This window comes from Hyperolius riggenbachi, chromosome 9, assembly GCF_040937935.1.
Source record: "Hyperolius riggenbachi isolate aHypRig1 chromosome 9, aHypRig1.pri, whole genome shotgun sequence".
NCBI lineage: Eukaryota > Metazoa > Chordata > Amphibia > Anura > Hyperoliidae > Hyperolius > Hyperolius riggenbachi.
Window position 1 is genome coordinate 262,161,336 of NC_090654.1, and position 18,256 is coordinate 262,179,591.

The window sequence follows — 18,256 nt, forward strand, 5'->3', positions numbered from 1 at the left end:
AGAGAGAGAGAGAGTGTGTGTGTTCACCTAAAGGATTATTAGGAACATCGTACTAATAGTGTGTTTGACCCCTTTTCGCCATCAGAACTGCCTTAATTCTACGTGGCATTGATTCAACAAGGTGCTGAAAGCATTCTTTAGAAATGTTGGCCCATATTGATAGGATAGCATCTTGCAGTTGATGGAGATTTCTGGGATGCACATCCAGGGCACGAAGCTCCCGTTCCATCACATCCCAAACATGCTCTATTGGGTTGAGATCTGGTGACTGTGGGGGCCATTTTAGTACAGTGAACTCATTGTCATGTTCAAGAAACTAATTTGAAATGATTCAAGCTTTGTGACACGGTGCTTTATCCTGCTGGAAGTAGTAATCAGAGAATGGGTACATGGTGGTCATGAAGAGATGAACATGGTCAGAAACCATGCTCAGGTAGCCCGTGGCATTTAAATGATGCCCAATTGGCACTAAGGGGCCTAAAGTGTGCCAAGAAAACATCCCCACCATTACACCACCAGCCTGCAAAGTGGTAACAAAGTGTGATGGACCCATGTTCTCATTCTGTTTATGCCAAATTCTGACTCATCGAGTCTCATCAAACCAGGCAACATTTTTTCCAGTCCTTAACTGTCCAATTTTGGTGAGCTTGTGAAAATTGTAGCCTCTTTTTCCTATTTGTAGTGCAGATGAGTGGTACCCGGTGGGGTCTTCTGCTGTTGTAGCCCATACGCCTCAAGGTTGTGCGTATTGTGGCTTCACAAATGCTTTGCTGCATACGTCAGTTGTAACCAGTGGTTATTTCAGTCAACGTTGCTCTTTTATCAGCTTGAATCAGTCGGCCTATTCTCCTCTGATCTCTAGCATCAACAAGTCATTTTTGCCCACAGGACTACCGCATACTGGATGTTTTTCTCTTTTCACACCATTCATTGTAGACCCTAGAAATGGTTGTGCGTGAAAATCCTAGTAACTGAGCAGATTGTGAAATATTCAGACCGGCCCGTCTGGCACCAACAACCATGCCACACTCAAAATTGCTTAAATCACCTTTCTTTCCCATTCTGACATTCAGTTTGGAGTTCAGGAGATTGCCTTGACAAGGACCACACCCCTAAATACATTGAAGCAACTGCCATGTGATGGTTGATTAGATAATTGCATTAATGAGAAATTGAACAGGAGTACCTAATAATCCTTTAGGGGGGGGGGTGTGTGTGTGTGTGTGTGTGTGTGTGTGTGTGTGTGTGTGTGTGTGTGTGTGTGTGTGTGTGTGTGTGTGTGTGTGTGTGTGTGTGTGTGTGTGTGTGTGTGTGTGTGTGTGTGTGTGTGTGTGTGTGTGTGTGTGTGTGCGCGCGCGCACACACAAGTTTTTATTACATAGAGAATTATCTGCACCCCAGTCTGGGATTCTCACAGTTTCTTAGCATGTGACAGGCAGCTCCCTCCCCCCTCAGCCTAACAAATTGCATCGCAGACAAGCTGAAACTGAGACCAGAGACGCTGTCTGTGAGGAATAAAAAAAAGCACACAGGAGTGAGCCTAGAGAGGGCGTGAAGGGGGCGTGCATAACGTGTATTCATTACAACAGAAGCAGCCCATTCCTCCCTGGGTTGACTAAGCTTGATAAAGAAAAGAAGATTAGACATATTACAGAGACAGTGCAACTAGAAAAGGCTGCAGTAATCCAGAACACATTAGAACAGGTATAGGAACTTATAGGATATAAGAAATAAGGCTTAACATTTTGAACAGAGTCCCTCAAACTCAAACGTCTGGGAGAGTTCTGGGCAGAGGTGACATTTCCCCTCCCAAGGTACCTTCCAACTGCCAGGCAAGCAGTATCTCCCTCTGTGCACAGAACTCTCAGTAACAAACATTTCGTAGAGATTACCTGGCAGAAATAAAAAGGTCACCACCAGTGATAAATTTCAGAATGTAAATCAGGCAGAGTTAAGATTTTACAATGAGCAACACTGACTAAATAATCTATAAATGAATATTGTAAAAATAAGTAATTGTATTCATTATGTTATTTTCACTACAGTTCTACTTTAAAGAACCACTATTAAAGAAACTGTCCTTTTGTAAACCTATAGTGATCCGCACTGCTGTCTGCGTAGGCAGACAGCTGTTTGACCATTGTTTAGGTCTGAGTGCTGCAGGTCTCTGGAAAAGAGACCTGTCTTCACTCTGCAAGTTTCAGAGTTGCTCTGCTGGTGAGGAATTTGCATCCACTTATCATGCAAATTGCTTAGCTACTTCCCTTGATGGCTTGCAGTATAAATACCATTTCTTCCCAGAATTCCCTGCTGGTCATGATGGTTTGTTCCTGCTAACTTACCTGGAGTCTCAGCCTCTGCTAATCGTTTGCTAAGATTATCTTAGTGTAATTCCTTGGGACTGCACTAGGCATTCCTTCTAGCGTAGTCACTTTGTATTATCTGTTTTGCCTTGTACTGTCTATCTGTTGCGATTGTCTTGTCGCCAGCGGCGGTCGACAGGAAATCGTTCTATCTGTTGGGATCGCATTCGCCCTAGCAGTAGTGGCGATGGTTCCTTCTGTACTCTGTCTTAGGGGTGCAAGCCAGAGCAGCGGTTGCTACTGGTTGCTCCATCTGTCTGTCTGTCTGTATCGCATCCGCCCTAGCGGTAGTGGCGGTGGTTCCTTCTGTACTCTGTCTGGGAGTGTAGAGTAGAGCTGCGGTTGCTACTGGCTACTCCTTCTGTCTGTCTTGTCTGGAACGAACGCTTGCTGTAGGCTCAGTGAGGTAACCGTTTAGCAAGCGTTCGCGTTCTCTATTCATTTTCGTGTTCGTTAGTTAGGGTTGGCGTGTTTTGTCTCTGTTGCGCTTTTCGTGCGGAGACCGCGCCATTAGCGTGCTTTTCGCATGGCGACCGCGCTTAGCGAGTGCGTTTGTTATTTTCCTTGGCGTTCTGATTATTGTTATTTGCTGTGTCTTTCTTGCTACACTTGTGCTCTGTCTTACTCGGTCTTGTGTCACTATTGGCAATCGCCACTCTTGTGATTGCGTTCCCACTTCGTTTCCGCTGTTGTGTGTTCACCGTCGTCGGGTGGCGACTAGATTGGTGGACACACATACATTCTGTCTCTGTGCTCACTTTCTCTCTACAGGTGCATTGCACCAAAGCTGGATTCTGTCGTTTTATACGCTTGTGGAGGACTTCCGCAGTGTCAGCGCACATCTTGTGCGCTGACCACGGAGATAATTCCACAATCGTTACAAAACCCCACATACCTATAGAGCTGTTAGCCAGCAACAATAGAAAGTTTTTCAGAGTTCTCTCATCACAGCCTGTGTGGGAAAAAAATGCTTTGTTTATAAAAACTTTTGTAACAACGTGTGTGTGAGTGGGGGGGCAAAGCTGTACCATGTAGATAGGTTTCACTTCTCTGTCACTATTCACAGACAAATGATTTACTATTTGTTCTTGCCCTGCTTACACACATACTGCTTTCTCACAGATCACATGTGAACAACAGAGGGATTTTTTTAGAAACAGAGAAGGATCTGAAGAAAAGGACCTGTATTTCTTCCTTACTTGAATGCTTCCCCATCCCCATTCAAAATGAACTCTTCTCGGTTGTAAACTTTCTTTACACTGCCAGGCAGAGACACACACACACACACGCACTCACACTCTCTCTCCTCTCTCTCTTACACACACTATACACACTCACACACACTCTCTCTCTCTTACACACACACTATACACACACACACACACACTCTCTCTCTTACACACACACTATACACACACACACACTCTCTCTCCTCTCTCTCTTACACACACTATACACACACACACACACACTCTCCTCTCTCTCTTACACACACTATACACACACACTCTCTCTCCTCTCTCTCTTACACACACTATACACACACTCTCTCTCCTCTCTCTCTTACACACACACACACACACACACTATACACACTCACACACACTCTCTCTCTCCTCTCTCTCTTACACACACACACACTATACACACACTCACACACACTCTCTCTCTCCTCTCTCTCTTACACACACACACACACACACTCACACACACTCTCTCTCTCCTCTCTCTCTTACACACACACACACACACACACACACACACACACACACACCTGCAGCTGATGAGTTATTTACACTATTTTAAGCTATATTTCTATCATTCTGAACAGATTCCAGTCCCAGCCATGCTTGGTGTGATTTGCCTTCTTAAAGCGGTATAAAACCCTGACAAAAAATTCATTAAAAACATGTTTTACTACTTTTTATATGCCATGCGATTATCATATGTGCTTTTGTGCATAAGTATAAATATTCATTTAGAAGTTACAAGTTCCCAAAGTACAATGTTTTGCTCTGAGAGCTGCCTTTGCATTTTATTCATAACTGTTTTTTTTTTTTCATATTGAAATATAAGCAGAAATACTTTCTGACTGTCTGTGTTCAGGAGAGTCTGCAGTGTCAGAGAAGTGTTTGTTTACATTCCTCACTTGATACAATTAACCACTTGACGACCAGGGATTTTTTCAGTGATCAGTGCTGCGTGGGCTCTACAGCCCGCAGCACCGATCAGGAGTGCAGCAGGGCGATCAGACTACCCCCCTTTTTTCCCCACTATGGGGATGTCCTGCTGGGGGGGTCTGATCGCCGCCGGCTGCATTTGCTTAGCGGGGGGGGCTCTTCAAAGCCCCCCTCCGCAGCGTTCTCCGCCCTCTCGCCCGCTCCCTCCCTCTCCCCTCTGAGTGGCGCAGGACGGATATCCGTCCTGCGCCTGATAGGATAGGCTTCTGCCTATCAGATGCCGGCAATCCCCAGCCAATCAGAGGCCGGGGATCGCCGATCTACGTCACGGCGCTGCTGCGCAGCAGCGCCGTATGATGTAAACAGCGGGGATTTCTTCCCCGCGTGTTTACATTTTGCCGGCAAGCCGCGATCGGGGGCTGACATGGAAAGGCTGCTCGAACGAGCTGCCGTTTCCATGGAAACCCTCAGACAACCAGTTTACGCCAATCGGCGTAAGAGGTTAAACACAAGATAACATTATCTCCAGTTCGGATGCGTCCAGCTTTTCAGGCATTGACTTTGGCAATCTTCGGAAGCCCCACCAACGGGGCATGTGCAGTACGGGGCAGCCCATCTTCGGAAGCCTAGTGCTTTCAAAGACTGCTGAAGGCTGAGAGCAGGGAAGCGCAGACACCGGGGGGAGAACAGGAATGCTCTATAGGAGCCAGAGCCTTCCCGCTCCTTAGGTAAGTATCTTTTTATTTTTTTTAAATCCGCTTCAGACTTTCTTTAAAACGTCAGACTTTTTTTTTAGGATTTTCATAAATGGTAATGAAGAATTTTCTCCCATAAAAGTAATCATGCTGTGCAAAATCTTTTAGAGCAGATATGAAGTTCTGAGTTTAGTTCCATTTTAAAGACATAAATAAGCACTAAGCAACTCTTAAAAAGTATGAGGCCTATTAATAAATAAGTGGTAATCCAACAACTAACAGATTGAGATTTCATTGTCTGCGCTGAGACTGCTGAAAATCCCCTTGTTGGCACTTGTCGGCATGCGCACTAGCGACTGGCTCGGGAAGCCACTAGTGTGCTTGTGCGCAGCAGCAAACACTGTTATTGTTTACATACATTTGGAGAGCCTGTGCTGGATTGGGTTGGCGGAGGGAGACGGTGGAAGCCTCATTAGGATTTAGAGGCTTCCCCCTCCCGAGTATCCCCAGGTGCACTTTTTTCCTTACAGTTTTTCTTTAAAGAGGAGCTGTCAGCAATATTATCATAGCTCCCAACTGTCCCTCTTTTGGAGGGACAGTCCCTCTTTGGGAGCCCTGTCCCTCTTTCCTCCTCAATTGTCCCTCTTTCAGGATTTTGTCCCTCTTTCTACGTAATTATACATATTTATGTACTAAAAAATGTGTTTGATTGACTCTAAACTTTATTCCCATCCTTTAAATTGATATATTACTAATTTTAAAATGTCAATATGAAGGAAAATGAACCAAGATAGAAAGGACCAGTGTGGTTTGAACTATAAAACAACATATTTTTCTTATGAAATCTTTATGGTATGCGTGTTTAGGGCATGGGGGGGAGTGGTTAGGGGTGTGGCAAGGGTGTGGCTTAAGTGTCCCTCTTTCTCATCTCAAAAAGTTGGGAGGTATGCATACTATCTTGGAAAAAAAAAAAAGTGTAGATAAATACCTGCTCTACTTACATAACATATGTATTGCACTGTCCACATTTTGATTTTAGTGATTTTTCTACAGTAAAAAAGGAGAAAATCCTTCTTAGCATTTCCCATATTAACTGTGGCTGTTTTGAAGCCAATCCTGATGTCATTTCCTCCCTTACTCTCCTCTGCCTGATTTGCCCACCCTTCACTATAGGAAGTGCATTGTCTCAGCATGAGAAATATTGGCCAATCAGAGAGGAACAGAAGTATGGGAGGGAAAACAGGAGGGAAAGAGGCTTCAGCTAAACAGGCGGCATTAGTTAAGTCTGAGGGGAAGTAGTGAAGCAAAAAAGGACAACCCTGCATGCCCTTCCTTTTTGTATACCAAATAAGAGTCAGGTGAACTGGGGATTGATAATTAATCAACAAGAAAAGTAATAGTGATTTTAACTTTTGCATTGCCTGGTTAGCATCTTTGATACTTGTTTACCAGATAAAAATAAAGATTTGATTTTTGATTTTATGCCCGATAGTTACTCTTTAAAGGGACCCTGAGCAGTAGCTAGAATAAAAAATGTCACTTACCTTGGGCCTCCTCCAGCCCACTGTAGGCCGCGAGGTTCCCCGGAGTCCTCCTGGCTCCTGTCCGTGTCCCTCCGGCGGTTCTCGTTACCCGCGACACCCGGGCTGTGTGTCAAGCGACTCTTCCTGGATCTTCACGCTCGTCGTCATTACGCTGGCCGCTAAGCGTCATCACGCCGGCCGGCGTGACAGGTCTGCACATGCCCGGTTTTCTAACGCTACGTCTGTCACGTCAGCCGCCGTGATGACGACGAGCGTGAAGATCCAGGAAGAGTCGCCCGACACACAGCCCGGGTGTCGCGGGTAACGAGAGCCGCCGGAGGGACACGGACAGGAGCCAGGAGGACACCGGGGACCTCGCGGCCTACGGTGGGCTGGAGGAGGCCCAAGGTAAGTGACATTTTTTATTCTAGCTACTGCTCAAGGTCCCTTTAAAGCAAACTTGTACTATCCAAGAATAAAAGTTACTTACCTAAGTAGAGAGAAGCTTCTGGCGAGTCCAAAGGCTTTCCCGTCCACCTCAAGACCACCACCCATGGCCAGGACCCTCTTTTCTAGGTCGTAAGTGCGCTCTCCTTCATGTATGAGTGAGGCTGTACTGCGCATGCGTGAGTACAGACCTGCCTGCACAGTGGCATGAAGCTGCTTGTGAAGGAACTGCTTCGGTTTACTATTTAGGCCATACTTGCGCATGCACAGTACAGCCACCCGCATACACACAGGGAAGCCTGGCCATGAGGACAGTTCCGACAAGCTTTTATTATATATGCTTAGTGCAGGGGTGTCCAAACTTTTTAGGCCAAAGGCCTTATCGCCATTCTTGAGAGAGCTAGGTGGCCATATTAAAGAAATTAGCACAGTGGCAGCTGCTAACCAGTGGCTGTTACTGCTGCTGGTCTAGTGGCTACTGCTAATCAGTGGCTGTTACTTCTGCTGGTCTAGTGGCTGCTGCTAATCAGTGGCTGTTACTGCTGCTGGTCTAGTGGCTGCTGCTAATCAGTGGCTGTTAATTCTGCTGGCATAATGGTGGATGCTAATCAGTGGCTGTTACTGCTGCTGGCACAGTGGCAGCTGCTAATCAATGGCTGTTACTGCTGCTGACATGGGTAGCTGCTAACTAGTGCCTGTTACTGCTGCTGGCACAGTGGCGGCTGCTAATCAGTAGCTGTTACTGCTGCAGGCACAGTGGCGGTTGCTAATTAGTGGCTGGCACTGCTGCTGGCATAGTCACGGCTGCTAATCACTGCTGCTGGCACAGTGGTAGCTGCTAATCAGTGGCTGTTACTGCTGCTTGCACAGTGGCAGCTGATAATCAGTGGATGTTACTGCTGCTGACACATTGGCAGCTGCTAATCAGTGGCTGTTACTGCTGCTGACACATTGGCAGCTGCTAATCAGTGGCTGTTACTGCTGCTGGCACAGTGGTAGTTGCTAATCAGTGGCTGTTACTGCTGCTGGCACAGGGGCAGCTGCTAATCAGTGGCTGTTACTGCTGCTGACACATTGGCAGCTGCTAATCAGTGGTTTCTACTGCTGCTGACACAGTGGCAGCTGCTAATCAGTGGCTGTTACTGCTGCTGGCACAGTGGTGGCTGCTAATCAGTGTCTGTGACTGCTATAGTGGTGGCTGATAACCTACAGGGCACATGGAATTAACAACTGTGGAGAGCTTTGGGGGACACCAGAAAAGGCTTGGTGGGCCGCAATTGGCCCTAGACAGAACTTTTGGCCATGCCTGGTTTAGCGTGTCCCTGCAGTAGTGGGGTCGAGGAAGAGATGGGAAACCTCTCTAACTTTTATTTTTGGATAGTACAGGTTTGCTATTACAGCTTCGGTACCATAGGGACAATTTGCCAAACACAAACCGAGGATCCACTTTTAAAGTGGAAAACACTATTTGGTGATCTATAAAAAGCCAACCTGCCGAATGTCGCACATACATGCATGCATACTTTACCTGTCGGTGTCTGCTGCTGTCTCCGACCTTCACCCATATACACGTGCCCCAAATGGTTGCCGACATAACTTGGGCGCGTGTAGGTGGACAGAGTTCGGAGCACAGAGCCAGTGGCGGGCACTGACAGGTAAAGTATGCACGCACAGGGGGCACATTTTACACTAGGGCGGACTGCGTCAGGGGTTCTGTCGCGTTTGTCCCGGTATCAAGCACTGTTACCAACGCGCACCCGATCGAGCACGTCAGCCCTACAGCTTGTAGCATGTCCGATCAATACAGGCCACCAACTTCAACCCGATCAGCTATGCTCTTGGCGGCACCGATTTTTATCCTATTTGATTATAATAATCGAATCGGATGGTCGATCGGCCGCCAAGTCACCTGATGTATGGCCACCTTATCAGTCCAATTTATAGTGAAGAATTGTTCGCGCGATCAGATAATTGTAATTGGATTGGCAGAAAATAAAGTCCGTTCGTGCCTCAATCGACTGCAAACTATTCTAAAAATAATTGTTCAGCGGTAATTTTGTTGATCAGCCAAAATATTTTTTCTAACCGGTAGTAATGGATAGGAAGCACAAATTGGTTCGTTGAAGGTGTCAATGTATTAAGAAATGTATTTCCTTTACACTGGTCGCTCTACAGATTCTTTGCTAAAAATTGGGCCATTAAGGTGGCCACTAACTATCCAATTTCTAGAGAAAAATCGTTCAAGCAATCAAATAATTCTGATCGGAAGTGAAATATCGTAATATGTTGTTTAATACGCCATCAACAAACATCATTGCTTTCTATCACAACCCACGAGAAAATCCAAATTCTGGGTCCACGAAAATCCAAACGCGCGATTGTTTACAACTAATCCGATCATAATTATCTGATCACTCTAACGATTTTTCCCTAGTATTTGGACTGGTACTGGCCACCTTTAGACACCTGCGATGCCACATAACTCCCAATCACGATAGCCACAATTATAAGCACGGCGATTTGAGAAGCGCAGTTATTCCTACAGAAATGGCAACATTTTCTGGTGACCACATGATCGCCAGCTTCATAAATCGGCCCTTATGACCCACAATACTGGCATGGATGTATCATGAGGGGCAGTTCCTGGAAATCCAGAACAATTAGGGCCCATTTCCACTAGCCACCGTGCGTGGCTGCGAGACGCGCGGTGGCACTTCCGGCTCTGCTGGACAGCAGACGAATCCCATGAGCCGTGCCATGCACTGCTATGGGATTCGCAGCCTCCCGCGCGAAAACTGTGGCCAGTGTCGGCCGAATCGCTATGGTAAGCGATTCGGCCATCGGTGCCATAGTTGACTAAGGGAGAGTTTCCCAGCCCGATTTGCCTGCAGGGAAACTCTCCGAATTTGGCCCGGTTTCCGCGCTAGTGGAAACGGGCCCTTATAGGTAAGGGCCCTTTCCCACTGCAGACGATTGCGATCGGCAATCACAATACGCAAGCGATTTTTTAATGGCTAGGGTTGCTACTTTAACATAGGAAACACGGTAAGTATTTTCCACTACTGTAATTCCATTTTTTCCCAAAGCGCAATCGCTTTCTGGAGCGATAAATGCATTGCATATATAAATTCGCAATTGCGTAAAATGAATGAAAAAACGCAATCACTGGCGTTTGTGATTAGCGATTGTGATTGCTAGTGGAAAAGGGCCCTTATAGGCAAGTGTGAATGGAGCAGCTGCAACCACACATGTAAGCAATGTATCTGGATATGACAGACAGCACAGGGTGTGACGTGTGCCCAGCCCAGGCTGCCATGGTGCCCAGTGCTGCAGAATACTCTGGCAGGCAGGAGGTTAGTCCAGGCTGGTGATGGAGGCCTGGTATAGCCGGGCACACGCGCCTCCCCCTCCCTCCATGCAGGTATGGTGGGCTTCCGCCATGGTTTCCCGTCCTCCCCCGCTCTCCTCCCCGCACTCACCCGCCCCCCCTCCTCCTCTAGCGGGCGCTGGCTGGAGAGGACACGGCGGGATCCATCCGCTCTGCACCTTCCTCCTCCTGATCCCCCATCTGAGCAGCGGCGCGTCCCCTACACGTGCGCGCGCACAGCTGTGCCCGCTGCCAGGACTCCATCATGCACAATGGAGACCGGAGCCCTGGCGGTGCCCTGAGCAATGGAGACTGAGATGGGGCTCTGACTCTGTCCGGGTGGCTGACCGGTGTCAGCTGTGCCAGGGAAGCTGCCCCAGAACTGCACTCCTCGGTTTCTTTATACAGAACAATAGGAAAGTGTTATATATATTACTGTTGTATTATGATGATATTGTGGAAGTCCAGTGTCACCCTGCCTACTAATGCTGACAGTTATGGGCAGGGCTGTTTCTAGACATTTTGCTGCTTGAGGCAAACTTCTTGTGAGGATGCCAAACTCTTCCACCCCCCAATTGAAATGATCGCCCAGCACCCAACAATTTGCACCACATGTTATACCTGCGGTGAGCCTACCCAAAAACACCGTCAGTATTGGTAGTTAGCCAAGTTAGAGGTATCCCCAGTATTGGTAGCTTGGTACGGTTGCCCCAAGTATAGGTGAGCCAGGTACAGTTGCTCCCAGTATAGGTTAGCCAGGTACAGTTGCCCACAGAATAGGTTAGCCAGGTACAGTTGCCCCCAGGATAGGTTGGCCAGGCACTCTCTTCACTACCTACTTCTGCCGCCTGAGGAAGTCGCCTCACTTGGCTTCATGGGTGGACCAGACCTGGTTCTGGGACCTAGTCAAGTTGAGGGGACTCTTGGGTACTTCCAGCTCACTTCGAATTTGGTCTCAACCACTAAATTGAGAGAAATAAGCTACGTTCTCAACTACCAATCACCTGGCAAGGGCTGCTGGATCTCTGTTGCCCAAGGGATAGGGTCCCGTTCCTTGCAGGGTGACCAAGCACATACGATGTTGTACATACGCCTCTGGCTGACGACGCGTGTTTTACTATACAGGGACGGAAGGACCAGTGTCAGACTGGGAGGTGGAAAAACTGAGGAAATCCAACTGCTGGCCAAGCAGCAGTAGCCTATGTTATTATCACTCCCAATAGAAACCTGCAGCAAGTCTTCACTGTGAGCAGCAACACCTGATTACTGCTGTTTGGCCAGCAAGTGGATTTCCACAGCTTCTCCAGCTCCCAGTCCGACACTGGGAAGAACAATGAGCACGTGCCGCGGACCGCGTGGGTGGGGAAGTGGTGAAAACAATGGTGCTGTGCGGTTCTCGGGCCTCGCTAAAGATCTGACATGTTGGATCTCTAGCGATCCTCCTGCGGCCGCTGTACCCACATTGATCTGACTACACAATTCTCGGCCATGGCAGTAGTAAGTCTTTTCCAAGTCCTTCTCTTACCTTCCCTTGGTGCCCATCACAGCCTGGGGGCCCATCTCGCAAGGATCATAAGATAAGTGTTGATCTTCACACCCATAACAAGTGTAGCCATAAAAACACCTGATCTGAAGCATGGTGCCCTGTATCGGAGGGAGGAAAGGTTAGTAGTTGGGGGCCCCCCACAGCTCTGGGACCCCCTGTGATAGCAGGGGCTGCACCCCTCGAGTTATGCCCTTGGTCAGGGTTAGTTTAGAGAAAGGCTGTGGTCACGGTGACAGCTGCGTTTCGTTTCCTGTAAAAACAGAATATTATGCGACCTTTATGTCGCTTACAGTGAGGCTGGGTTCACATATGACAGTGCTGTCCAACTGGCGGCCCGCGGGCCGCATCCGGCCCGCCAGGCCACCTGCTGCGGCCCGCTCGTCTCCCTGGGATGCAGGCATGGCTTGCGCTATGGGCGCCATGCCTGCTCCCTCTTATTGTGTCCCCGCTGGCCTCTCCGGTGTCCCCGCTGGCCTCTCCTATGTCCCCCTGCTGCCGCTGCCTCTCCTATGTCCCCCCGCTGCCGCTGCCTCACAGATCAGACCTCACAGATCGCGGCGACTGATGTAAACAGAGGGCGCATGGTACCCGCACGGAGTACGTCACATGCGGAAGTGAATCATTAGTCACTACCGCATGTGACGTTCTGCCGCGCGGGTGTCATGCGCGCGCTCTGCTTGCTTCAGTCGCCGCGATCTGTGAGGTCTGATCTGTGAGGCAGCGGCAGCGGGGGGACATAGGAGAGGCAGCGGCAGCAGGGGGACATAGGAGAGGCAGCGGCATCGTCAGCGGGGACACCGGAGAGGCCAGCGGGGACACCGGAGAGGCCAGCGGGGACACAGGAGAGGCCAGCCCCAGAGGTAACGGGCTCGCTACTGGTGGGGGCACCTGTCACTAGCTGGGGGGGCTCCTGTCACTATCTAACTGGGGGGGCACCTGTCACTATCTAACTGGGGGGGCTCCTGTCACTATCTAACTGGGGGGGCACCTGTCACTAACTAACTGGGGGGGCTCCTGTCACTATCTAACTGGGGGGGCTCCTGTCACTAACTGGGGGGGCTCCTGTCACTATCTAACTGGGGGGGCACCTGTCACTATCTAACTGGGGGGGCACCTGTCACTATCTAACTGGGGGGGCACCTGTCACTAACTGGGGGGTCACCTGTCACTATCTAACTGGGGGGGCACCTGTCACTAACTGGGGGGGGCTCCTGTCACTAACTGGGGGGGCTCCTGTCACTATCTAACTGGGGGGCACCTGTCACTATCTAACTGGGGGGGCTCCTGTCACTATCTAACTGGGGGGGGCACCTGTCACTATCTAACTGGGGGGGCACCTGTCACTATCTAACTGGGGGGGCACCTGTCACTAACTGGGGGGTCACCTGTCACTATCTAACTGGGGGGGCTCCTGTCACTATCTAACTGGGGGGGCACCTGTCACTATCTAACTGGGGGGGCTCCTGTCACTATCTAACTGGGGGGGCACCTGTCACTATCTAACTGGGGGGGCTCCTGTCACTATCTAACTGGGGGGGCACCTGTCACTATCTAACTGGGGGGGCACCTGTCACTATCTAGCTGGGGGGCACCTGTCACTATCTAAGTGGGGGGCACCTGTCACTATCTAAGTGGGGGGCACCTGTCACTAAAGGGGCATTCTGCTTATTTATGTGAAATGCTGTCTATTTATGTGCCTCATGACTGCTGAATTTGTCTTGTTGGGGGCCTCATGATTTGTTGGGGGCATCACGATTGCTAAATTTGTCTTGTTGGGGGCCTCAAGATTGCTGAATGTGTCTTGTTGGGGGCCTCATGATTTTTTGGGGGCCTCATGATTGCTAAATTTGTCTTGTTGGGGGCATCATGATTGCTGAATTTGTCTTGTTGGGGGCCTCATGATTTGTTGGGGGCCTCATGATTGCTGAATTTGTCTTGTTGGGGGTCACATGATTGCGAACTGTGAGACTATGGAAAAGCTGAATCGTCATTATGAGACAATAGCATTAAACCTACTTTTTTAGCTTTTTAAAACGGAAAATAAAACTGGGAGGTTCTAAAAAAAAACCCACATTTTTCAGGAGTAGGATGGATGAAATTGTTTATCTTCACAGTTTATTTTCAACTTGGATTTTCCATAATGTTCATGTATGAGTTAAAACGTTTGTATGTAGTTTAAATTGCTGTTGCCACTTTGCGATAAGTGACTTTTGGGTTGCAGTTTGGACACTCGGCCTCCAAAAGGTTCACCACCACTATCCTAATCTAATGTCCCACATTGCTAAGTTCATGTAAATTTGTCTCCACCCGTGGCCACGCCCGCATTCTGGTCCATGGCCACACCCATTTTTCGCGCGCCGCTCAATGGAACCCTCGTGTTTTCTGGCGCGCTATGCGCGCCACACAACTTCACCATTATTTTAAATTGCATTTTGTGAAAAGTGCTGCCAATCTAATTATCCTTTAATTGCATTTTTTCCGGGGGGGGGGGGGGGGGGGGGGGGGGGGGGGCAGCGGCTCTAGCAAGAACCTTCGGCCCTCCACCATGGGGTCTGAAAAAAAAATGGCCCTCCATGCCCATGAAGTTGGACAGCACTGACATATGACACAGCATGAAAGGCTGCGTTTCATGTCATGTTTTATGTTAAATAAATTGTTGTTTGACTGTTGATGCCACAGTCCTTCCTTTGTTTGTTATTCTATTGGCGCCTCTGGAAAGCTTCTACATATTGTTCTCCGCAACGCTTGCTTTTCTGCACTTAGCCTAAAGCACAGGTGTCAAACACAGGGCACCCGGGCAGAATGCAACCTTTCTTGCCATCTATTGTGGCCCTTGAGAGCTTCCAATGTCCCTCATTGTAAGCACGAAAGATTCTCAGTGTAGTAGGTAGCGCTCCACAATGTAAATGCAGCCAACAGATAACGTCTCATATGGTCCAATTGACCACTGCTAGATTGGTCATTAAAGAGACACTGAAGCGAAAAAAAAAATTATGATATTATGATCTGTATGTGTAGTACAGCTAAGAAATAAAACATTAAGATCAGATACATCAGTCTAATTGTTTCCAGTACAGGAAGAGTTAAGAAACTCCAGCTGTTATCTCTATACGAAAAAGCCATTAATCTCTACGACTTTCAAAGTCGTGGAGAGGGCTGTTATCTGACTTTTATTATCTCAACTGTAAGTAAACAAATGTCTTTTTCTCTGCCAGAGGAGAGGTCATTAGTTCTCAGACTGCTCTGAAAGAATCATTTTGAATGCTGAGTGTTGTGTAATCTGCACATATTATAGAATGATGCAATGTTAGAAAAAACACTATATACCTAAAAATAAAAATATGAGAATATTTTCTTTGCTGCTAATCTTCTAGTAATTATTCATAGTACACAACCAATTAATTATATCATATTTTTTTTTCCGCTTCAGTGTCTCTTTAAACGCTCATCAAGTGTCCTGCACCGACTGTGCGCTTGCCGCTTCCCTCCTTCTCCCGATTAGGCATCCACTGGCTCACAGCGTCATGTATACCTCACAGGATGAGAGAAACCCACATAGTACAGCTCCGTAGATTAAAAGTACTATTTATTATAAAAATGCACAAGTTCCTCCAGTTAGAACAGCGTGTAGAGTAATTTGGAACGGGCTCTCCCCAGTGCCTTCCGGTCAGGCTCGTACAGAAGATCCCGTGCCGCCTCTTATCCCCGCTCGTCTCCTCATGCCGGCGCAGCGTGTATACAATAGTTCCTGGCAGTCACACTGACGCGTTTCGTCACACCGCGTGACTCATCAGGGGCGTAAGCACGAAAGATGCCTTCCCTTCCAGAGGAGCACACCGGTGACTGTGTTTCTGATTGACACATTGACAGTTTGAGCCAGAGTGCATCAAAAAACAACGAGACCTCCCCCCCCCCCCTTCCCCCCAGGAAAATAAGCATAGCATTTTTGCTGCCTGAGGCAAACTTGTGAGGATGCACTCCCCCTTTCCAATTTGGAATGACCGCACAGCATCTGACAATTTAAGCTGAATCATTTAACACAGCACAACAAGCTGCTTTTCCCCAATGATGACCTCTTCACCTCGCTCGCAGTACAAACATGCTTCCCCATAAACTCTGCGCAGTGATGCAAGTGTTTCACCTTGCTTCATGACAGAACCGGCCCTCCAGGCACCCCTCTTTGGACCCAAGATCCCCCCCCCCCCCCCCCCCCCCGGTAACTGGTAAAAGGTACACACACCCCTTCCTCATATAGTAGTGAAGCGGGGCAGTGTAATTTTAGACTGCTCCAGCGATGTTAGCTCTTCTGGTCTTCCTGGCAGACCCATGCTCTCTGTTTCCATACTTCCCTCTCCCAATCACATGGCATGCCTCAGGAGCCAGAGAAATGCAGCATAAAGCATGTGGCTGTCAGAGGAGACTCAAAGCAGTACTGGAGCAGGTTAACCTCCTTGGCGGTATGATTATTTCCAGATTTTTTGCATGCTTTCGACCCTAAAACCGCAAAACATTCATGCCTCCAGAAAGCCTGCGGCAGCCCCTGGACTTGCTCACCTCTCTGGGATCCAACGCTGCAGGTCTCCCTCCCTACTCTGGGTGGCACTGTAACCCTATAGTAAGATCTCACCAGGGGGATGCAGAGCCTTAGAGGACAGGAAGAAGAATGGCTGCCGGTGTCTGGATCCCCAGGGAAGGTGAGTGAAAACGCCCGCTGCGAGCTATGCTCTGCCTCTGAGCCTGACTCGGGGTTCCCGTCAGTGAGGTTAATATTAAACTGCTCCATTGCTCTTCTCTGCAGAAGGGGAGAAGCAGGACACCCATGGTCACTACAGCTACGTCAGTTTGAGATTGTTCAATAAATATTCTATATTAAAAAACAACATAGTCCATGGCTTAGACTATGTTGTAGATTTTCTCCCTTTACATAATTGAGTTTGAACTCTTACTATTTTGGTGCGACTTTCTGCATTAAGATGCCTCTGTAGAGTCACATGGCAATGCCCCACTGCCAAAGGGGCCTAAGGGTTAAAGGTAATAAAGAGAGGGCATAAAGATATACGTCTATACAGACTCTTGGCTATATGTACATATATGTCTGTATATCGGGAAGCAAACAAGTATTTTACTTTAACTCCCCTGGCGGTATTCCCGAGCAGAGCTCGGGCAAGGACTCAGGAGCTGAAAGTGGTAAGCCTTAAACTGCTGCTCCAACTGGTTGCCTGAGTCCCTTGCGCGATCAGCGCTGGCTAGCGGGACTCCAGGCTTCTCTCCCCAGTCACCGGGATCCCCTTTACCTCTGATCTGGTTCCTGGATGCCAATCAGGATGGCAGAGCAGCGTGACGTCATGGGGGAGGTGAGGGAAATGAAGTGAGAGACTCCGTAACAAAAATTGCATCCTGTTTTTTATCATCCTACAAGTTCCAAAAGCTATTCTAATGTGTTCTGGCTTACTGCAGCACGTTCTACTATTACCATTTCTGTAATAAATCAATTTATCTCTCTCTTGTCAGACTTGTCAGCCTGTGTCTGGAAGGCTGCCAAGTTCTTCAGTGTTGTGGTTCTGCTATGAACTCCCCCTTCCAGGCCTCTCTATGCACACTGCCTGTGTATTATTTAGATTAGGGCAGCTTCTCTCTTCTCTCTTATCTTTTACAAGCTGGATAAATCCTCCGCTGAGCTGGCTGGGCTTTCACATACTGAGGAATTACATACAGGCAGAGCTGTCTGCACTCTGCAGGAAGAAACAGCCTGACACTTCAGTGGAAGATAGCTGCAGGGGGAAATAAACTATCTCTTGAGATTCAAAAGGAAGGGTGTATACAGCCTGCTTGTGTATGAATGTATTTTCTATGTGTGGACATGCTGTACATCAACCTACTTCCTGTTTTGGTGGCCATTTTGTTTGTTTATAAACAAACTTTTAACCACTTCCGGATTCGGCGTACGCTTAACTACGCCCCTGAATCCTGAAGTGGATTGCATGGAAACGGCCGCTCGTATGAGCGGCCGTTCCATGTCAGTTCACGGAGGGTGTCTCCGTGAACACCCTGCGAGCCTCCGATCGTGGCTCGCAGGGTAAATGTAAACACACGGGGAAGATCTTCCCCGGTGTTTACATGTATACGGCGCTGCTG

At 48.3% G+C, this 18,256-nt stretch overlaps 1 protein-coding gene across 1 annotated transcript in view; it reads right to left on the minus strand.

Annotated features, from left to right (window-relative positions):
• Window positions 1-10,791, minus strand: part of PCNX4 (pecanex 4) — a 68,404-nt gene extending 57,613 nt beyond the window's left edge. The window contains exon 1 of the mRNA XM_068254430.1: window positions 10,688-10,791. The gene's annotated coding sequence lies outside the window, so the exon portion shown is untranslated. The remainder of the gene's footprint in view (window positions 1-10,687) is intronic.
• Between the last annotated feature and the right edge of the window lie 7,465 nt (window positions 10,792-18,256).